Source organism: Lygodium microphyllum, chromosome 3, assembly GCF_053477565.2.
Source record: "Lygodium microphyllum isolate KBCC chromosome 3, Lygodium_microphyllum_v1.1.10, whole genome shotgun sequence".
NCBI lineage: Eukaryota > Viridiplantae > Streptophyta > Polypodiopsida > Schizaeales > Lygodiaceae > Lygodium > Lygodium microphyllum.
In genome coordinates, this window is record NC_141137.1 from 13,478,170 (window position 1) to 13,502,527 (window position 24,358).

At 38.6% G+C, this 24,358-nt stretch overlaps 1 pseudogene; it reads left to right on the top strand.

Annotated features, from left to right (window-relative positions):
* Window positions 1-417: 417 nt before the first annotated feature.
* LOC148038066 (5-methyltetrahydropteroyltriglutamate--homocysteine methyltransferase 2 pseudogene) lies at window positions 418-1,164 on the top strand (annotated as a pseudogene).
* Window positions 1,165-24,358: the final 23,194 nt, after the last annotated feature.

Here is a 24,358-nt window from a genome sequence, read left to right on the forward strand (position 1 = left end):
TGATTCTTCAAGGGGAGAAGGAGGGTTTGAGCTTCAATAGCTCCATGCATGCTTTAAAGGCCATAGAAGAAGAATCTCCCAAAATTTAACCCCATAATGTATTCCCGTGCTCCAAACCTCTTCCAAATTGGTAGGCAAGCTCCATTGATGGCAAAGACTTGAGTATACCTCACTTCTTTGACTCAAATCTTCCATGTTGGGTAGGGCCTTCAATGACAAGCAATTCAAAGTGATATGGCATGCCACCCATTGACCCAGTTAGAGAGACTAGCTGTTGATAGAGCTGTGGGGTTCATTTTTTGATCAATCTGCTTGTGATGACACTGCTCACCCGTATCATATCTGTTGTTGGCTAAGCCAGGAAAAGGGGTTGACCCAAAGTTTGATTGTCTTTCTCTTCTTGATTCAATCCTTCCTATGTACAAGGAGATTATTAGTGAGTTGAAGGTAGCTGGGGCATCATGGATCCAACTTGATGAGCCTGCTCTTGTTTTTTATCTGGAATCGCACAAGCTGGATGCCTTCGAGAAGGCCTATACCTTTTTAGGAACTGAGATTAGTGGAATCAAATTCCTTATTGAGACATATTTTACTGACATTCCAGTCGATGCATACAAGACCATCATTGGATTGGAAAGTGTATTTGCACTTGGAGTTGACCTGGTAAGAGGTGGTAAGACCTTGACTGTTATCAAGGAAGTTGGGTTTCCACATGGCAAACTCTTGTTTGCTAGAGTGGTTGATGGAAGGAATATCTGGGCCAATGATTTATCCACATCACTTGCACAATTGGAAGAATTGGGCAAATTGCTGGGAAAAGATAAAATTGTGGTTTGCACATCACCATCTCTTTTGCATACTGATGTCAATCTCTAGAATGAGACTAAGCTTGATGGAGAGATAAAATCATGGTTAGCATTTGCTACCCAGAAGGACTTGGAAGTAGTTGCACTCGGAAAGGCCTTTGCAGGAGACAAGGATGGGGGTGTATTTGCCACAAATGATGCCACCCAAGCTTCACGCAGAGCATCACCTCGAGCTCACAATAAGGCGGTGCAGGAACCAGCAAGTGGCCTTATGAATTTCTTTGCATCCGATCTGCACCTCAAGCTAAAAGCTCCTACCCACAGTAATATGGACCCTGTGGGCCTAGAAAGCCTTTGATTGGCTAACCTAAAGGCCACTTGACTTCCTTCTGGAGAAGTGAGAAGGAGAAGCATCCAATTTGTTGGCCACAAGAGAGGAGTTTCTAACACAATCATCAAAGCTCAACCTCCTGTTGGCTTGTCTTGTCATGCCTCCGAAAAGAAGAATTTCCCTCAAGAAGCTTCCTCTTATAGTCTGTGTGTGCCGCGTGATGAGCTTGCTTCACAACTAGAGTGGCTTTCTACTCTCAATGAGGACTCTCTTACTCATGAGATAGAAAACTTGCCTCATTGGTGAGTTCAAGGAGCTTATGTGCCTCTGACAATAACAATGGCATCGACGGGAATGGCAACAAAGGGCCTACCAACAACAAGGGAGGAGAAGGAGGGCCTGACATTATCATGCCAATTTACAAGTTCCATAGCACTAATCCAATTTCTGTGTTGGAATTGGAAGGCAGGGCTAGTGTGCCACTGCCTGTGCGCACACTACCATGCACCCACAGCAGCCGCTACATGTGCCGAGCATAAGAGTAAACTCTTGTTCAATGCCAAATACCATCATAGTTCCACTTGGGAAGGTCCTTTGGGCTTTTGACTAGGGCTTTCATAGTCCTTGCTTTGCTGCGCAGGTCCAAACTTGATCCGCTGATCTAGATGTATTCAGCAGTGATCTTGCCAATGTGAGTGATGTCGAGATTGAGGAGCTCTAAGAAGAAAGAGAGAGAAAGACTCTCCCTTAAAGAAAAAGTAACAATAACTACTCCTTCATCTACTCCTGTTACCACTGTTTTTAGAAAAATACCTTCAGAAAATGGCCTAAAATGACCAACGAATTGCTAACTTCAGCCTTTCTACCACCAAACTTGGTCCAAGACTCCATTAATGCAGGCATTCATTCCTTGTTGTGGTCCAAAAGTCCTTAGTAACTCCATTGCTGCTCCATGTCATATCTATACACACCTGAAGCTTCTTTGATTTTTTTTTTTAATTGAAAAGGATGGTAACTGAGCATGTAAGGTAACTAAATGGATCAGAACTAGAGCTCTGATACCACTTGTCAAGAAGAGGACAGGAGAGGGAGAAGAAGAGGAGAGAGAGAGAGTGCAGAAGAGAGAAATACTGCAGGAAGAGAGAGAAAGAGAGTGAAGAGGAGAGAGAAATACTAGAAAAGGAGAGAGAAAGATAGAAAGAGAGAGAAAGAAGCCATGAAAGCTTGGAGAGAGAGGTGAAGATGAAGGAGACTTGTATTATTATCTGATGGTCAAAAATTCAGTCCCTTACACCTTTTATACCGGCTAGTGTAGCTATCCTCATTATTTTATTTCCCCTCTCTTATAGTTTAATCCAAAGTTGTGATAGTTTCTATATAATAGGGTCTATAATGGATATTTTTGAGACATATCTAATATATATATTTGTAGCTACATTGTCACACGTATAAAAGATGTAAGATACTCAATTTTTATTATTACCATAGAAATCTAATTAATTAATCTCTTCATCGTTCACCTTCTTCTTCAAGCTCTCTCTCTCTCTCTCTCTCTCTCTCTCTCTCTCTCTCTCTCTCTCTCTCTCTCTCTCTCTCTCCTTCAAGCTCATTTCCTTATAAATGTTAGCATTTATGATCTCTACAATATGACTTTGATTTCATATACACACTTTAGAAAACTAAGTTGTTGTTAACATAAAATCTTAAGTACACATAAAAGTTTTATATGTTTTGAAACTTTTTTGAAGATTAATTTGCTTATCACTTTACTATATGTGTTCTCTTCTATAACTTTTAAATTTTACTTTTAGTTTAACATAGCTATGTTTTTCCACATCTTAAATTGAAAAGGCTTTACATAATTTAGATGTCATGTATTTTTATCTCAAATCACATTGAAATGGAGGAAATAAATTGATAATAATTTTACGATACATAATTTGACCTGTCAAATTAAATATTGCAAATTGTATGGTAATATTTTGAATAAATTGTAATAAATTTTAGAGCATATGAAACAAATAATATTAAAAACAAAATTAGATAATATATATTATTTCAAGATTTTTTACTTTATTTAAGATACGCTATTATAGTATTCATTAAATGATAATAAATAATAAATATTAATAAATATAAAATTTATTAATATTATTTAATGACTTTTATTAATATTTTTTAACTTATTTTAAGTAGGACAAAACTTTATTATCGTAAATGGAGTTAAAATACAATCTAAAGCAAAAAAAGATTGACATCAATGAGATCAAATATGCAATAATATCTTATTCAAATAAACAAAAGGTCATTAGATGTAGAAACTCATTAGTAGTTATAATTTTATGCACAGTTGTTAAGATTTTATACGGAAAAATACTGAAATTTTAGAATTAGAAGGACATCAAGAGGTATCCTCCATGTTTCATTCACGAATTGGAAGGATGTTAAGAAGTATCCTCTGTGTTCCATCAAAAAGGACAACCATTTCACATTATATGATCAAGTTCAAAGAAAAAATTATAGATGGTACAATGGGGGCACTCTTCACAATGTACTAGTGTCATTACCTTACATTGAAGGGTCTATAAACAACATGCTACTAGATTGCTATATTGGGAGAAATATTAATCCCCAATTCGAAACTTGAGTTTTAGTCATATGTTGAATGGTGGAAAAAAAGAAAGATAATATGTATTTGTAAATTCTATACCAAATGTGATACATGCAATAGTAGATGAGATAGTAGTAGCTCACAACTTTTGCTCAATACATGATGACTTGCATTCCATCAATTTGGTGTTGGACTTCACACTCAATCACAAATAGTTGTATAGATGTGGTTGATTGGGATGAGCCTATGCAACTCAAAGAAAAAAAAGTATAATATGTCTCCTTAGGGGAAAAAATAAATTTGAAAACAAAATAGAATGATATGCATAAAAACATGATGATGTTTCATGAATGAAACTTAAAACATGGCTTGTACCAAAAAGTTTTGGACCCTATATACAAAGTGGAGTGAGCACAAAACTTTACTCAAATCTTCAAACTTCTCATGAGGCAAAGTCTTTACGAAAAGATTTGTAAGATTGCCATGTGTTAGTAGATAGGCCAAATAGATCTCTCTTGTGGAGAGTCTCCTATAATGATAATGCACCTCAATGTACTTAGTACATGCATGAAACATTCGGTTCTATGTAAGTACCAATGCATTCTGATTGTTAGTAACAATGGTGGTGACAATGACTATCCAACACCCAAATTAGCCAAAAGGCATCTAAACCAAACACACCCAAATGTTATTGTGAAACTATCATGTACTCAACTTTACAACTAGAAGTTGCCATAGTGGGCTACTTCTTGATCAACCATGATAGGTATGAGTTGTGAAGTATGAAGCAAAAACCACTTGTGGGAGACATAAGTGTTGGAACAACCACCCCATTAAAATCCGAAAAAACATGTAAATATGGCAATAATGATCTCTCCTCACAATAACATAGCCCAAGGTGCAAAGTATCACTCAAGTAGCAAAAGGTACACTTCACTACTTGCTAATGTTTGTTATCTCCACTGTGCATAAACTTGCTCGTGTGTGACACTATAAATTGAATGTAAAGCCTCATAAAATATATAGAAATCAAGCATCCAATAACCTAATCATAGAGAAGGACATCAAAGTAGTCTCCAACATAATAAAGGATCAACTTCAAACTTGTCCAATCAAGCCAGTCTTGGGAAGTGCCAAAATTGACAACAAATTCTTCTTTAGCTTTGGTACATACAAAGCATCCATAAGTGTGAAAGTAGTGCCATTAACAACAATCAATATAATTTTGCCAAATTCTTTAGCATGATAAGAGGAGTTATTGGTACATGTAATAGTACTATCATTAGGGACAAACTCAAGAGAAGGGAACAAACTACATTGAGAAGTAATATTCTTAATGGCACCACTATCAAAGTACTATATATTTGAATCCACAAAGAGATGTAAGAATTATATAATGAAGGGTCATAATTGCATTGCACACTCGATGCCCATTCTATATCCTACACAATCTTTGTATATCTTGATTTAGAAGGAGAGGTATCCATAAGAACAATAATTAGGACTATCCTTAATTACATGAATCTTTAACTTATGATATCTACAATAGATTCTACTCTCTTTTTTTTTTCTCATCTCTATTAACCTTCTTTGTCTGAACATCATTTGAAATTTTTTGCTTACTAGCATAAAAGGTAGCTTTTCCTTGGCTTTTTTAACTAACCACAAAAGCTTGACCTACAACACATGTATAATGGACTTGTTTTGCTAAGATTGTACTTATTGTAGAAAAATAAAAGCCAATCACCAAATGACAAAGTATTCAATTACCTTTCATCATTAAACAATGAGTAGATACAAAACTTTGATAAGAATTAGAAAGACCATTGAGAATAATATACATAAGTGAATTGTCTAGCAAGATATCATCTATAGCAATCAATTACTCCCTTTGATCTTTGTTAAAAACTTGTCCATAGAGCCACCTTCATCCATATGTTCACTCTCTAATTGACTACACATATATTTCTCTCTTGATATAAATATGCAAGTACATCCCAAGTATCTTTAGCCCTCTTATATGAGTGAATGTATGGAACCATAGTACAATTAATGAATGCATGGAACAATGCAATCAAGGCATGAACCTCTTCATCCTTACATCTCAATGAATTACTCATTAAGACTAGGTAGTGGTGGTGCTCTAATCAAATCTCATCCCAATCATAGGAAAGCAAGTGGAGGGTGTTGATGACTTTGTCTAAGAGGTTAAACCCCTCTCTGATACCAATTGTTGGATTGAGTTACAAAATGCATGTACACAATTTGAAGAAGAAGAAACTTGAGAGAGCACAACATAAAGTATACTAAAAGATATCAATAGAGAAGATTCACAAGACTAAATATGCCCTAAAATGATTAGGAAAAGGCCTCTTAGATTAAGATTTAAAAGACTAAATACACCTTAAAGTAAATCAAAAAACAACCTCTTAGAGGGGGAAAAAGTGCCTTGATGGTCCTATGTGCATTCACTACTAAAAAATGATAACATCTATGACATTATCCTAAAGTGGCCCAATGGTCGTGTGTGTTTTCACACACATTACTACTTAAAAAATGATAACATATGTGATATTACTCATTTTCCCCTCATTGTTCTCAATATTTTCATGGTTGTATCCATCTCTACTAAGTAAGAATAGCCATTGGGATTATGGGCAATGTGATCTACATGGATTGTAAGAAGAGCTAGCTAATACAAACTTAGTGAGGGTAGCTTGCATGAAAACTCCAAGGGTGGCCTATTTGTAACCTTGTAGGAGAGTACAGGTGCATCTACATGAGAACTCTATAGAGTCTATGTGTGTATAGGTAGTGGAACCAAGGAACTACTAGGTCTCTTGGTATAGGTAAAACGGGGCATCATGAGACATATATAGCAAATGAATGGAATTGTTGCCCCATAACAACTACCCTTTCATTATTGGCATCATGACCAACAAGAGAAATGGCTCTTCTACGACAACATCTATCTTGATGATTGAGTTGATACTTTGACTCTCCACATGATGTGGAACAAGTGAGGAATGCACCCACTTGAGATGTCAAGTGCTCATGAGTTGTGAGATCTAGGCAAATTAGGCCCAAAAGAAACTTGTCAATCTTTGTATTTATCATCCTTGGATGTCCAAGCATTTGGACATTCTAGCTACTACTTGAAAATTTTGACATAATTGTTAGAAGAATTGTGTGTGTGTGTGTGTGTGTGTGTGTGCGCCTGCGCGTGCACGTGCGTGCGTGTGTGTGTGTGTGTGTGCGTGTGCGTGTGCGTGTGCGTGTGCATGTGTGCGTGCGTGCGCGCGTGCGCGCGTGCGTGCATGTGTATGTGCACACGTGCGTGCGTGCGTATGTGTGTGCATGTGCATGCATGCGCGTGTGCATGGCCATGGTCGTGGCTGCATGCGTGCGTGCGTGCGTGTGTGTGTGTGTGTGAAACTAATTGATCTAATATTGTTATTTTTATGTAATGTATCCATTCTTGAGACTTTCTTAATTAAGGAACTCGACTTATTAAAAACAGTGTTGTCAAATTGATGTGATTCCTTAAGTTTATTTTATTATTTGTGTGACTCAATTATATTTGTTTTACTTCACTTTATTGAAATCAATAATTTGTCTAAACTATCTAATGAGAACACATAGCTATCCATACCCAAACTCACTAATAAAATATTTTAATAATTACCTTAGACCATCCCAAAATTTTAAAAGTCTTATCAATTTTATTACAAAATCATAAAAATTTGTTAAAATAATTTATTTCAATTATTACAATAATTTTATAAGTAATTGACCCAAAAACCAATATTTTAAGTATTCTTAACATGAAATATTAATGTTGTAAAAATTATTGACATAAAATATTAGTGAACACAAGGAAATACTATTCTGTACTATTAATCTTAGCCAAGGGGAGGAAACACCATATAATCCAATTTTATGATAGAAAATAATCAAAAATTGTGGAAATATGAGAAAAGCTGTGGGCTAGACTTCAGGAGCCTCAAAATAGCCCAAAATCCCACATTTTGTTGCACTGAAGATAAGAGCCTACTTTTTTAGTAGTCACCATAATCTTCTTCTGTTTATCTACCTCTCTCTCATCAATAGATTGATGAAGCTCAATCTTGAGTATCTCTTCCTACAATCATCCTTAAGAAAACCAATACATCTCCTAATTGATCACAACTAATGTAGTATGAAAATCTTGCTATTTAACAAGTGTTTACAATAACAACATAAGAGATTCAATTAATCATGACCATCCACTACTCAAAAAGATTGATTTCAATTAGTTCTACTACATCTAAACTAATCTAGAGGTCTAAAGATGGGGCTATCCACCTCTATATATAAGAGAATGGAAGCTCCTAGAGCTACATATATTATGTTGTTAGATTAGCATACACCCCTCTTTGAGGCTCAAGTAGCCCCTACATTGCTCTTCGTGGTCATTGAAAATAGCTCGCAACTAGTATACTATTGAGCTACTTTGGTTATTCTACTTGAAGCTATAGAGAAGTAGCTCACTTTTTACACCAAAAGCTAATGGTATAAACACATCTCTAGTTAGCCTTAAAATAGTCCCTAAAATCTACTCATACACTATCAGCTACTACTAGACTATTTAACCTAATATCTCTTAAATACTCACTAAATTTCCAATGTATTTTAGAGGTGAATTTAGAGGTGATCCACAATTCAAGAGAGTAGGGTTCTCTCATCACATGCCTAAACTACCTTGAGTTGCAAAAGTTTGAAAATTATGGCTTCCAATCCTAGCTCTTGGCTATGGGGAGTTACTACACTTAGTGTGATTATAGGTATAAGGTCTTGGAGCAGTACTTACATTGGGTGCTGCACTTCCTTTGGTTGTGTTGCATGTCTTGATCATGACCTAAATCAAGATTTTGGTAATCTATGCTTGGCTAGAAATGAGATACATGGCTAAGTTCTCAAGTTTCACTCATTCTCTAATAGGTACTTATCCTTTCTTATTACTAGGAATTTTCCTTTTGCCTAGTTCTAGGGGTCCTATGGGCTATAGACCAGATTTGATTTCAAACTTGCCACTAGTTTCAATGCCAAGAGGAAACTCTAGTAGCCTTGGTAGTAGCATTCTTGATGGATCAATGTGTTGCATGGCCTACCCTCCTCAATGACACATCACTACATAATATGCTTTTAGGGAATCAACTTTTAGGTTGTCAATACCTCCTTGTAATGCTCTAAGTGTGGTGTACAGTTGAGCAAGCTATCTCATTACAAGAGGTTGGTCTTGGTGCCTCAAGGGTTATGTTATGTGTGCTTCTGAGTGTGTGATTCATAGAAGGCTAAAAGAGGGTGGTCAAACATGTAGATCCTTGCCACTTATGAGATATGCAATCATGTGTTGCTCCAATTGAGGGTTCCTTGAGATGATTGCGGGGGTTTGATCTAGTTTGGGACCAATAAGCTACCCAAGTAGAGTTTGGGCTTACACGTAAGCCAAGAGCATGTGCCTATGAGACCTTTATACCAAGAATCAAATAGTGTAATGTCATGGACAACGTGGACTAGCTTGGTGGGTTACAGTCACAATAGGGTCAAGATGCATCGACTATTCTAGGCCAAATGGGTAAGCCTATGGTTAGTTCACAAAAGGGAGGGACAACAATGACCACAACGATGAGACTAAGTCCGAAGATGGTTGACTTGTTGATCGAGGGCCAACATGGTTGTACAAAAATGACAAAAAGACAAATTTAGCCTACAATGAGGGTTAAGGCCAAATTGGGCCACTTGAGGGATACATATGCCTAAAAATGGGGCCAAGAATGTCCAATCTATCAATACATAGGCCTAATGGTCACAAATGACACAACTGCAGCTTTTTCAAGCGGCCTATTGCCTTTATGACTAAATCAATGACGCTTAAAGCCAATTCATCAATATTGTGGTCAAATGAGGACAATTGCCAAAATTGGCAGAATGGCCAATGTAAGGCCTTTACAAGTCCTAGGTGTTATGATTAAGAGCTAAGGCATTATGGCCTAATATTAACATCCACAACCTACTATCTCAAGGCCAAGTAGCCAGTTTGGTTTGCCTATGGCTAATTCACCTAGGACTAAGGCCTAAAGGCATAATATGAGGGCCCACAACCAAAAAATATTTATTTGTTTAAAGACCCAAGGCCTTGTTCAAAGCCATTTGTTGTCTTTTGTAAAAGGTCCAATGGCCTACTTTCAAGGGTGAAATGACTATTCATTTGTTTAAAATATTTTTATATTTTTATCATTTTCAACCCCAATGGCCTAACGTAAAGAAAACAACCATTTGTTTTTTAAATAAGGCATAATGTCCCTTCATAAGGCCTAATCAACTGTTTGCTTTTTGAAAGGCCTAATGGCCCTTTCTAAGGCCTAACATAAAGGAAAACAACCATTTGTTTTTTAAATAAGGCCTTATAGCCCTTTCTAAGGCTTAATCAACCATTGACTTTTTGAAAGACCGAATGGCTCTTGCTGATGCCTAATCGATCCTTTAAGGCTTGTTCAATCAAGGATTGATTTATTTATTTATTTATTTATTTATACAAAATAAATAAAATAAAAAGAAGGGACATATTTTGTTGTTGCAACTAATTTATTTCATTTGGCCTTAAGGCCTTAGTGTAAAGCCTATTCAATGGATCATTTAATGGTCGAGTTGTTTTTTATTAAAAAGCTAAAGGCCCTCTTGGAGAGGCCAATGACTGATTCAGATGGTACAGGGCCTATAGGCCTAACACAAGATGATCCCCCAATTGAAAAAAAAAAATCTTTAAAGGCCAAAGGCCTTATGAAGGCCATTCATTCAGTCAATCACCAAAGGCCCCGTTTAATTGATCCAAAAAAAAAAAAAAAGCTTGTGAAGAACCATTTTGGCCAATTGTATTTATATGAAGCCTTACGGACCTTGCTTACAGACTAATTATAATGCTTCAAAAGGCCTTGACCATTAAAAAAACACATAGTGTTTTGATCATTTAGCCTCGATATTTGGCTATTTTCTTTAGCTTTAGCCTTATGACCCTTTGTTAGGCCTTATTGGCCTCTTCTTTGATTAAGGCGTTTTGGCTTGTTCCATGGCCATCTCGGCCATTCAAAAAAAGCTAGAGCATTTTGGCCTATTAGTTTTGTCTTGGATGATTCATATTTGTTAAGGCCTCATAGGCCTATGACAAAGGCATTCGCCGGAGAATCAATCATGGAAAGCCCAAGACCTTACCAATGGGCATCTAGCCATGTTCCTCAACTCATAGGCCTTCATGCCTTTAAAAGAAAAATAAAATAATGAATGAGGTTTAGTAAGCTAAAATTTTAAGTACTTAAAACTAAACAAAAGTTGTTGTGCATTATGAGGAATAATGATGGTGTGGTTTACTTCATAAACGCTTAAGGAATAATAATGGTAGGGGTAGAATTCTTATTCTCATTTCTTCCATAATTTTGTAAAAAGTGTGGTATTAAGAGGGTGTTGATTGCTCTTGAAAACCCAACTCAAAATGGGGTGGCATGAAAAGTAAATATGACCATAAAGGAAAGGGGTTAATGTTATCTAATGCAAGTATTACATATAGATTGTGGGCTTATACTATTAAGATATATATTCACTTGATCAATAAATCACCTAGGAAGCCATTGAATGGAAAACTTTCTAAGGAGGTATAGTCTAGCAAAAAACTTATAATGACTACTTATGGGTCTTTGGCTATGAAGCCTATGTGCATATTTCAAAGAACAGTAGGAACAAGCTTGATCCTAAGTTTAGAAAATGTATTTTTCTTGGATATGGAGATTAAAGATAGATGGATTTTGTCTATGGGATCCAAAGGCTAAAAAGATAGCATATTGCCATAATGTAATCTGAATTCAAGGAGAATAAGATACATAAACAATTCATAAAGATCATTGAGATATGTAAGGATGGAGAGCTGCCATGTGAGGAGCATATACAACTTTTGTACGACCTCTCCCACATAATATAGAGCTAGGACAACCAAGAAATGTTAAGGTGGAAGTGCGACAACAAGGCAGCTAGTCTCGCATACAACATCATAGATAGTTGGAATAGCCAAATGCTTCGCTTGAGCAAATGCTAAGACAATCTATGAGTCTCTAGACCACCAGATTTGATAATAACTTGATCTTAGATCAATTTTTGAAAATAATTTTGCTCCTTGATGTCTGTTAAGTAACTCGTCAATTCGTGGGATGGGGTACTTAATTTTTATATTTACCTGATTCAATCTGCAATAGTTGATACACAACCTTAAGATCCCATCTTTTTTCTTTGAAAGAGCATGGGGACATCCCAAGGTGAATTGTTGAGTCAGATAAATCCTTGCTCCAACAATTGATTGAGTTATTCTTTTAACTCAATGGCCTGCGGAATTGAAATTTTCTAGAGCCTTTTTACCACTTGTTCAGCTCTGGGGTTAATTTAATATCATGATCTACTTCTTGGCTATAGGAGGAAATTTTATTAAATGTTTGGGAAACATGTAAGTATATTCACTAAGCCATGAAGGTTCTTAAGGGTCTCTAGATGGTTCTACCTTGTTTAGTTTGATCAAATAGATGGGTAATCCTTTCTTGACCCTCAATTAATTGAATTGCTTTTGCTAGTTGTAATATAGGTCTTCCTACCTTTCCTTGAGCCTAAACTGAGGTTCCCTCAAGGTTATTAAAAGTAATTATCCCTTCCCCATAATGGATACTTGCTTGATTGGGGTGCAACCAAGAGGTAGTTGTAAGTTCCTAAGGATAGAACCCAAAATTTTATCTTTGTGTGTTGGTTTCCTAAGTGTAGTTCTATGTTATTGACAATTTAGTTTGAGTATACTTCTTTCCCATTTTGCTAGTTCTACTACAAGTTTTCTACCAGGTTCAAGTTCTAGCTATAAGTTCCTTATACACTAGGAAGATATGAAGAAGTGAGTAGCACCACAATCAATTGGAATTTGAAAGGACTTACCATGGTGTTTTGCAGGCACTTGGAGGACTGTATATTGACGTCCAACCTCTTGATTATTGATGGCCACATAAACTATGCCTCTCTCCACTTCTTCGTAAATGGCAAGATGCTCTTCTCGTACTTGTCCATCCAAGAAATAAACTTGGCCACCTACCCCTCATCCCACTCCCCATCCTTATCCTCGATTATTGAAAATTTCCCTTGTTAGAGGATTACGAGGAGGTTTAACATTGGTATTGTTTGTTGGGATTTACAAGATGAGGGTTGTTGTTCTGGGTTGGTGGTTAGCACCATTATTGAGGTTCAAGTGACAGAGTTCTAATTTCCTATCTCAAGGTTGACACTTACTCTTTTTGAATAGGGAAATCCATAGTTTTGAAAGTGTGGGATAGCCCAAAATTTTATTCTAGGGAGAGAATCCATCAAGGGATGAGCTTGTAGTAGAGCATCTTTGAGGTTAGAGGGTTTCATAGCTCTTGGCTTCCCACTCAATGGTGGATTTACGCCTTGACAGAAGTGAGCTACTTGCTACGTCATTATCATTTTGGGGGCATACTTTATGAGGGGGAAAAAATGAGAGTAATAACCCTCCATTGTTAGGCTTTGTTGCCTCAAACTCAAGAATTTGTCCATCTTTTGGACGTGGTGTGCTAGGGATAGGTACTTTCCTTGGACAATTGTCTTAATCTACTCCTAGGTTTAGGAGGTCTTAGTAATGGCTTTGTCATGACACTATTAGATCTTTTTCTTGTCAAAGAAATGAATGAAACAAAGGTCTCATTCTCAAGATGTTCAACAGTTAAACTAGAGAAGTCGATCTAATGGACTGTGAATGGATTCGCCTTTAGCCTTTGGGTAGGTCAAAACAACATAGGTTAAGTGGGGTGTCCGCCGAAATCGGAATAGAGTAGATGCTTTTTGTTGGGGGTAAAGGCGCCTCTGCCTAGCCACCTGTGTATCACTACACTGACAATCACTGCCACTGCACACTGCAGGTGGCGGGCGCCCGTCACCCTCACTTTATTCTTTATTCTTTTAGTGACAGTTTGAATAAAGGAAGGCCCGGTCACACATTGTGACAGTTGGAGTTCCCATTTCTTGTCTCTCTTTTTCTTGCTCTTGCTCTCCCGCCATAGCTCTCACATGCAAGCTTCGATCCTTCTCACCTTTCAACTGGTATCATAGCTCGGCCTCCCGACTCTTGAGCTTGGCTCGTGGCATTCTCAGCTTCCCATCAACTCCCTACTCGCATTGGGTATCCTTCCCGACAGCCATATCCGACTCCTTCGAGCTCTCATCACTCCCTGGCTTCCCGAGCACCTTTTCGGCCCCTTTGCGCACCCTCAAGGCATTCACACAGAGGTATTGATTCACTCTGTATAGGGTTTACCTCAGTTTTCAGCCCTCTTGAAACATGGCAGCCATTACACTCCCAGCTCTCATTTCATATGTGGGCTGCTCTCCCCTTGCTGGAGCTTGTTTGAGGCCTTCCTTGGCTTTAACCGGACCCCTCCGAAGCTTGGCCACCATTTTTTGCAACCCCAGGACCAGCATTTTCAGTTGGCAAAACCACGCAGCCCTCCCATATGTGTCTTCTGTAAACGCCCCGAACAACGTAGTATGCTTAACAATTATGATATTTGCTTGTTTTCGAGATTTAATATAAAACAGAATGAACACTTAAAGCTGAAAATGAAAATTACTCACAAAATTACAGCCATAAAAATGTAAAAGTAATGGAGACAAGATTGAGGGTTGAAGATGGGCAACCCCCCCCCCCCCCCCCGAAGGAATGTATTTCTGCTCAACCCAAGTCCCTTAGGGAAGAACTCAGTTACAATCAACCTGAGAGTGAGAAGAAGTAATTCTCACTCTCACAAGATCATGCAACGATGTACAAGCACACATGCATTATCTATTATGCAATGATAAGAACTGATTTCTTTACAGTATGAGAGAAGAAAAAGGGGAATTCAACCTTTCTCCATCGTGGATCAGCAGTACATGGATAGAGCTTGCTTCTTGTAGCTAAAATGGAAAAAAGAGCTCAAGAAGGAGGTGCTGTAATGAATTTACAGGCTTGCTGTCTTGTAAAACAACAGTGATAGAAGAGGGAATATGGAGGAATTTGATAATGGAGAAGTGGGGGATGATGATGGGGATGGATGGGGCCAGTTTCTGGCTATCTGTGGGTGCTGTACATGATTTTACAGCAAAGAAAAATGATGTTCAATGAAGAAAAACGAGCTCTTATTTATAGGAGAGGGGAGAGCTAGTACAAAAGGGGAAAGTGGAGTAGCACAAGACAAGTGTCCAGCCACATGTCATGAGATGTGACAAGTGGTGGGACACTTGGAAACTTGTGTGACAAGTGTCTTGACACTTGTCTCTTCTCTATGGCCTTCCTTTTTGGGTTGAATATTGTCAAGAATAGAAACAACCAAATTTAGTAAGCACAGTCAGAGTACAGAACTTACTATTTTTAGAATGACATCCCTATTTTTTAGGACTAGCATTTTTAGGCTAATTCGAGGCTCCTAAATTTTAGGGACCTCCTAAAATTTAGGGATCTCCTAAAATTTAGGGACCCCCCCCCCCCCAATATGGGTGTCATATGAAAGCTTTTTCCGTGTACATCGCAAAAATGGTATCCGAATCTTCATGTGACTTTCCTATGCAAAGAAATGTGCATTTCAAGCTTTCAGCCCACACATGCACATTATACAGGCATTTCATGATCATGCCATCTTGTTGATTGTAACTGTCTGTTCTAGTGGATCTAGCCCACACTTCAAGGCATCAATCCTTTCTGTGTGCGAGTCTAACCCTGATATGCGTGAGTTCTAGTCACAGGCGCCCAATCGGGTCATATAGGTGGAAGTGTGAACTATCTTTTCTCTAACCCACCGCGTGGGTCCACCATAACCTGTGACCACTCATCAGTGGCCAGCTCCAATGCACTTTTCTTTATATCTAATTAGTGCAAAGGAAATAAATTTAATAAATCATTATATAGACAAATTAATGAAAAAGGATACAAATTCTGTTTCTATAGAGTTGTGACAGCCCTCTGGCTTTTATTCAGCTGTCCTCAGCTGAAAAGCTTCTTGATATTGCTGTAGAATATTTGGGTAATCCTTCATGAATTTTTCATCTACCCACTGTGCATCTGTTGTGGGTAGATTCTTGAATTTTAGTAAGAATTTTCGTGTCACAAGGCCACTTCTCGTGGTTCGATCCTTGAGAAACAAAATCTTTTCAGGTTCCAAGAGTTGCTCTGTTTCTTCAACTTCTGGGGGATCTTCAGTAATGGGTTCCTTTGGTTCTGGTCCTATGTAAGGTTTTAGCAAACTTACATGAAAAGCGTTGTGTATTTTCCAATGAGCAGGAAGCTCAAGTCGATAACAAACTTCATTTATTTTCTCAATCACTTTGAAGGGTCCAAAGTATCTACTGGAGAGCTTTGGAAAAGATGAATTTTGACCAGAACCTTGTTTGAGCCTGCTTTTATCAAACTTTAGCAAGACATATTGACCTTTTTCAAAAGCCAAAGGTCTTCTTCGTTTATCTGCTTGCTTCTTTTGTCGCTCTTGCGCAACTTTGATAGTGGCTCGAACTTGATCCATTGTTGTTTTTAAATCTGAAGCAAACTCATCAGCAGCAAAAATCTTATCTTTAGTGCGAATAATTGGAGGAGGAATCACTTTACCCTGTACTATTTCATTTGGAGTTTTCCCTGTGGATGAGTGCACTGTATTGTTGTAAGCAAACTCCAATAATGGAAGATATTTCTCCCATTGTGACTTATGTTCACTAACATAAGCTTTCAACATATCCAAAAGAGTGAGATTCATCACCTCTGTTTGGCCGTCAGTTTGAGGATGAAAAGCTGAGGAGAACTTTAAAGTGGTTCCCAAATTCTCAAATAAAGCACGCCAAAAGTTACTTGTGAATTTGGAGTCTCTATCTGAAATGATCTCAGAAGGCATACCATGTAATCTGAAGATATGTTGAATGAAAAGTCTTGCAGCTTGTGCGGATTTCAATGTTTTATGACATGGAATAAAATGTGATTGTTTGCTGAATCTATCAATTATGACCCAAATCATATCATGACCTTGAGGTGTTCTTGGAATACCTGAGATGAAATCCATTGTGATAGATTCCCATGGATCTTTGGGCAATGGAAGAGGTTGCAACAATCCTGGAATCTTCTGCCTATCATATTTGGATTTTTGGCATACCAGACAAGCCTCGATGAAGTTATGTGTATCTTTTCGTAATGTTGGCCAATAAAAGTAGCGCTCAATTGCACTTAGAGTGGCTGCCCTCCCTCTATGCCTTGCATAAGGGGGTTCATGACTTTCTTTAAGCACCTTTTGTTGAACAGGAAGAGTGACACAAAGGCGATTGTTCATGAGAAGGTAACTGTCTTTGATGGAATAATCTGGATGAGAACCTCCTTGCTGTAAATTTGACCAAATTGCTACAAAATCAGTATCTTCATCATAAGTATTCTTCATCGTTTGAAAATCTTCATGATGAGCCACTATAATAGTTGCAATGCGAGGCACTCTAGAAAGTGCATCAGCAACTACATTTTGTTTCCCTGGAGTGTACATAATTTGAAAATGAAACATAGACAAGAAATTTTTCCATCTTGCATGTTTCTCCTGCAAATGCTTTTGAGTCTTGAAATACTTCAAGCTTTGATGATCGGTTTTAATAAGGAATTCATTGCCTAAAAGATAATGTTTCCATATCTTTAAAGCATGAACCACTGCTAAGAGCTCCTTTTCATAAATGTCATACCTTTTCTCCACATCATTTAGACGGCGGCTTTCAAAGGCTACGGCATGGCCTTCTTGATTTAGCACTGCACCAATACAATCACCGCAAGCATCTGCTTCCACCACAAATGGTTTTACCAGATCTGGAATGATAAGAACAGGTCCAGAAGTAAGAGCTGTTTTCAGCCTTGTGAAGGCTGCCTTCTCTTTTTCCTTCCATTGGAAAGAGATCTTCTTCTTTGTAAGGTCATGAAGTGGAGAAGCCATATGTGCAAAATGCTTGATGAAGCGGCGGTAATAAGAACATAAGCCAAGAAACGATCGCACCTCATGTACATCACGAAGATGAGGCCATTCTTGGATTATCCTGATCTTTTCAGGATCCATCTGAATCCCTTCAGAAGAGATGACATGCCCAAGGTAATTTATTTTATGCATGAAAAATTCACTCTTTTTACCATTTACCAAGAGTTGATTTTGTTGTAGTAATTGTAGAACAATTTCCAAGTGTTGATGATGCTCCTCTTCATTCTTGCTAAAGACAAGAATATCATCAAAGAAAGTACCGACATATTGTCGATACTCTCTAAAGATGCGCTCCATCATTCGATTAAAGGTGGCTGGTGCATTGGTTAATCCGAAAGGAACCACCAAGAATTCATAAAGACCGTATGAAGTGCGGAAAGCAGTTTTGTGTACATCTTGTGGTATTACCCTAATTTGATGATAACCACTCTTTAGATCAATGCGGCTGAAAACCTTTGAGCCTCCTAGACGATCCAAAATGTCGTCAATTCTGGGAATAGAAACCGATTCTTCACAGTGATTTTGTTGAGGGCTCGATAATCAATGCACATCCTGAATGTGCCATCTTTCTTTTGAACAAGAAGAACCGGTGAACAAAATGGTGAGCTACTTGGCCTAATTAGCCCACGGTTGAGTAGGTCTTCGACTTGCTTTCTGATTTCTTCTTGTTGAGGATGGCTCACACGGTATGGTGCTATATTAGGAGGAGAACTACCCGGGATAATATCAATATGATGGTCTTCTGGCCTTTTTGGGGGAAGCTGATAAGGAAGATCTTCCGAAAAACAATCTTTATACTTTTCCGAGAGCTGAAGTTGCTCTTGGTTTTCAGCATTCATATTATCTTTTACATCAATGACATAAAGCAGACAACATTGAACACAATCCTTAATTGCTCTAGAGACTTGCATATGGCTTACCATAGGTATGGTGTCTCCAGAAACTCCAGCTTGGATCTCGTACTTCTTGCCTTTTTTGGTGAGTTCTACCTTCTTTTTCTGAGAGAAGATGGTTGAATCTACTCTATGATTCCAGGGCATGCCAAGAATCACATCGCAACCATCAAGGTCTCTGATACAGAAGGTATCTTCGTCACTGTAGCCTTGAATTTGAAACTTGAGCTTGCCAATGTAGGGTATCACAGTCTTCACTGTGTCACCTTCATCAGCATTTAAAGCTTGGCGAACTTCTGCCGGAGTGTCCATCTCTTCATTCTTTAATCCAAGCTCTTTAGCTAATTGCAAGGAAATAATATTTTCATTCGCCCCAAGATCTATCAAGAATAGTGCTTGCTTACCTTGCAACTGTCCCCAAGCTTTTAATAATTTGCGCGTTTCTGGAGTGTGAGTTGTGTTTGCAACTACATCACTGATAGCATTGATTTTCACTGGCGACTTAGGCTTGTTGTCAGAAACCTTGCTTTGTCCCTTGTTTGGACATTGCTTCGCTATGTGGCCTGTTTGTCCACATTTAAAACACTTCCCTTCTTTCATGAAGCGTTGCTTTTCTTCTTCGGAAAATTGCTTTGCTTGTGGGTATAGATTGAAGCGAAATTGAGGAGCATTAGGAGGTGCATAGGGCTTCATCTTCTTTTGATTTGATGGCTGCTTTTGCCACTGTTTTTGTCATTCATTTGGGGCTGAATACTCCTCATCATCAGCTACTCTCTTCTTATCATTCTTTTGGAATGATTTGTTGCCATTGTGCTCCATTTCCCATGTCTCAGCATGGTCAATGAGTTCCCTGAGACTAGAACAATGATAATGATTAAGAGCAGTACGAAGTTTAAAATGCAAACCTCCTTGAAACTTCCTAAGCTTTTCCGAACTGCTGATCTTCTTGAAATGTTGGACCTTCAAAAGTAGCTCCCAAAATCTCTTGGTATAGTCACCAAGTGACTCATTTTTCCTTTGCCAAAGTCGATCCCATTCCATTTTTACATCTCTTTTGAAATGAACAGGAAGAAATTGGCTTTGTATCAGGCGAACAAAGGACCGCCATGATTTTGGGGCAGCATGATCATATTCCAACCCCGTCCACCAAGTATGGGCTAAGTCGGTTAAATGTAAAGCTGCAAACTTAATCTTTTCTTCTTCTTTATACTTGTCACGACCATACAAAATTTGAAATTGACGAATAAACTTCAGAAGAAGATCAGGATTTCGGGAACCATCATACATACTGAACTTGATCTTCTTTTCAAGTTGAGATAGTGACTTAGTCTTCTTCTTCTTCTTATGCCTTCGTCCATGCTCAAATCTTGAGGTTGAAGATGATGAAGTGCTTGATGGGGATGAAGATGGAGACGAGGGTGAAGAATGTCGACGCCTTTGACGATGATGAGGTCTTCCACGAGAAGGGTATGACTCTTCATTACTAGAAGAGGATCCATCAGAATAGGCGCCAGATGACTTTGAAGAAGAGGATGAGCTTCGACGCGATCTCTTTCTTTGTCTTGAAGTAGAATGGGACTGCCTCTTAGAAGTAGTTGGACTTCTTGATCGGCTCCTTTCATTGGTATGGCTTTGTTTCCTTGAAGTAGATGGGCTTCTTTCCTTGAATTCTTTGGGATTCTCAACTTTTTCTAATTTGAGAAGTTGCTCACGAATTTGCTGATTCTCCTCTCTAAGACTTTGAATGGCTTGAAGGATAGCACTCGATTGATCCATTGAGACTAAAGAAAAAAAATATGCTCAAGCACTCAATGCAAGGGCTGAAAACAAACAAACTTATAGTTGTAAGCACTACCAGTGTTGGGGGTGAGGACCAAGCCAAAGCTCTGATACCACTGTAAACGCCCCGAACAACGTAGTATGCTTAACAATTATGATATTTGCTTGTTTTCGAGATTTAATATAAAAGAGAATGAACACTTAAAGCTGAAAATGAAAATTACTCACAAAATTACAGCCATAAAAATGTAAAAGTAATGGAGACAAGATTGAGGGTTGAAGATGGGCAACCCCCCCCCCCCCCCCCCCCGAAGGAATGTATTTCTGCTCAACCCAAGTCCCTTAGGGAAGAGCTCAGTTACAATCAACTTGAGATTGAGAAGAAGTAATTCTCACTCTCACAAGATCATACAACGATGTACAAACACACATGCATTATCTATTATGCAATGATAAGAACTGATTTCTTTACAGTATGAGAGAAGAAAAAGGGGAATTCAACCTTTCTCCATCGTGGATCAGCAGTACATGGATAGAGCTTGCTTCTTGTAGCTAAAATGGAAGAAAGAGCTCAAGAAGGAGGTGCTGTAATGAATTTACAGGCTTGCTGTCTTGTAAAACAACAGTGATAGAATAGGGAATATGGAGGAATTTGATAATGGAGAAGTGGGGGATGATGATGGGGATGGATGGGGCCAGTTTCTGGCTATCTGTGGGTGCTGTACATGATTTTACAGCAAAGAAAAATGATGTTCAATGAAGAAAAACGAGCTCTTATTTATAGGAGAGGGGAGAGCTAGTACAAAAGGGGAAAGTGGAGTAGCACAAGACAAGTGTCCAGCCACATGTCATGAGATGTGACAAGTGGTGGGACACTTGGAAACTTGTGTGACAAGTGTCTTGACACTTGTCTCTTCTCTATGGCCTTCCTTTTTGGGTTGAATACTGTCAAGAATAGAAACAACCAAATTTAGTAAGCACAGTCAGAGTACAGAACTTACTATTTTTAGAATGACATCCCTATTTTTTAGGACTAGCATTTTTAGGCTAATTCGAGGCTCCTAAATTTTAGGGGTCCCTAAAATTTAGGGATCTCCTAAAATTTAGGGACCCCCCCAATATGGGTGTCATATGAAAGCTTTTTCCGTGTACATCGCAAAAATGGTATCCGAATCTTCATGCGACTTTCCTATGCAAAGAAATGTGCATTTCAAGCTTTCAGCCCACACATGCACATTATACAGGCATTTCATGATCATGCCATCTTGTTGATTGTAACTGTCTGTTCTAGTGGATCGAGCCCACACTTCAAGGCATCAATCCTTTCTGTGTGCGAGTCTAACCCTGATATGCGTGAGTTCTAGTCACAGGCGCCCAATCGGGTCATATAGGTGGAAGTGTGAACTATCTTTTCTCTAACCCACCGTGTGGGTCCACCATAACCTATGACCACTCATCAGTGGCCAGCTCCAATGCACTTTTCTTTATATCTAATTAGTGCAAAGGAAATAAATTTAATAAATCATTATATAGACAAATTAATGAAAAAGGATACAAATTCTGTTTCTATAGAGTTGTGACATCTCCAGCATTGAGAGTCACATCAGCAGCTCTCCCCCTCCATTGGCACTTGGAAAGGCTCCATTTCGGGTATATGAACATGCTTTGATGCTTGGTTTTGATGGTTGATGTGTTGGCATAGCATTTGGACTGATTTAACACTGTTTTGGGACTGTCATAACAGTCCACATGCAATTTATGATAGTGTTACACTGACATTTGATGCTACATCTTGTTTGGCATTGTCATTTGATGCCCAATTGGTCTCGTTTGATACCCGGATGTTAGGGGAATGTATGCCTATTGTTTGGCAACCATTTGGAGCTGGTTTTGGTGCTGAAATTCTCAGTTTTGAGCAATAAATCACTGCTGTACATAGTTGGGCTGAAGTCATTTTACTCATGTATGCTTATGCCTATGCTTTTCGGGCTATGTTTCGAGCATATATGGTGATGTATTGACACTTGGGGCTTGACATAGAGCTTGGTTTTGATTCGGGATCGTTGGTTGAGCTTGAGCTCTCTTTGCAAAGCATTTGGATGCTCCGTCTTGGATGTACTTATGGCATGTATGTTGCTTATGTCTAACTGGTCTTGACATGCTTAGCCTGTGCCATTACTACATGCTAGTTACATTGTTTGGAGCCTATTGCTACTGGAGCTCGGTATTGGCTTGACCTTGGATTCCCAGAGCTTACTTGAGCTATTTATTGGCTTGCCAGAGTTGTATCTTGGGATGTACTTGATGTCTTACATGCTTATGGATGCTACATACAGATGCTCTACTGCCTACATGTCCGGGATGTACCATTAATGCTTGATCTTGGACACTTGTCATTGGTGCTTGTACATGCTTTGTTCAAGCTTTGTTGCTTGATATTTATGGCTTTTGTGCCAGTGGGAGTGTCTTTGGATACTTGACAGCCATTGAGCAGGCGGTCTATGCTTTTTGAGCTTTTGAGACTATTTGGGATCTTTTACCCTTCAGGATGATGCATGGTTCATATGTCTTGGTTCCTCTGATGCTTATGAGCTAACTCTTTGCTTTGGGTCCCTCTCTTTGTGAGCTGACACCTACTTGTGTTAAGTTTTGGTAGTGGCAGGAACACTTTGCCTCGTTGACTGGGGGGTGTGCCTACTCATTGGCAGATGTTTGTATGACATGTTTGGGTGTTGGATTCATGCTTATCGACTGTCATATACCTATGTTATGCCCGCATGATGCCGTCTTTGGTCTTGGCAGTATCTGATTGACCTGGGATCCAATTTTAGCACTGTTAGCTCTCATTTACTGAAATCTGTAATTTATTATAGCAAGCATATATGTATGGACTGACATGGATTTTTCATGCTGAAACACTCTGAAATGATGTACTTTCACTAGTACTTGGTGGACAACAGCTTTGGTTCCACTTTTCTTGCCATTTTCTCTCAATTTTGGTGATCTTTTGGTCATTTTCTGCAGTAAACAGCAAGCAGTTTTGAACTGTCTATAGTCTTCTAGCCTGCATTATGGCGAGTTCGTCCACTGATCATGCTATTTTCAATATCACTAAGCTTGATGGTACAAATTACTCTCATTAGAAGAGCCGGATTTGGCAGGTGCTGGTGCAAAAATCGTAGATCAAACCATTGAGGTTGAGCGAGCATCCGCCTACAACTATGCCAGATGAGGAATGGCTTGAGCTTAATGAGTTATGCAAGTCCACTATTGTATTATCTCTCACAGAACAGGTTCACTACAATGTATTTGAGGAAGAACATAGTGCATGGCAGTTGTGGGATAAAATCAAGAATCTCTATAACAAGAAAAGTCCAAAGAGTCAGATGTATTGGCTGAAGCAGCTTATGGATCTGCGCATGAAGGAGAATGTGACTATGGCTGCTCACTTGAGCCAGTTCCATGCTATACTCAAGAACTTGACTTTGGAGGACATCACTTTTGCAGAGGATGTCACTCCTCTTTTCTTGCTTGGTACTCTTAATGAGTCATGAGATGTATTCTGCACTGCATTATGTGCCTCTACTACTACCTTGAAATTATCTGATGTTGAGAGTGCTCTTCTACAGGAAGAGGTTAACCGGATGCCTCTCTGTGTCGCATGCTATGATAGGTAGAGGCAGGAATGATGGATATGAAAAGCATGGCAGTGGCAATGGCCGTGGACAGGATTCTCAAAAATCTCAGTCTAAGTCTCATGGGAAGTCACATAGTAAATCCCGTGGTAGAAATACAAATGTTATTTGTCACCATTGTGGGAAAAAGGGCCATATTAGGCCACA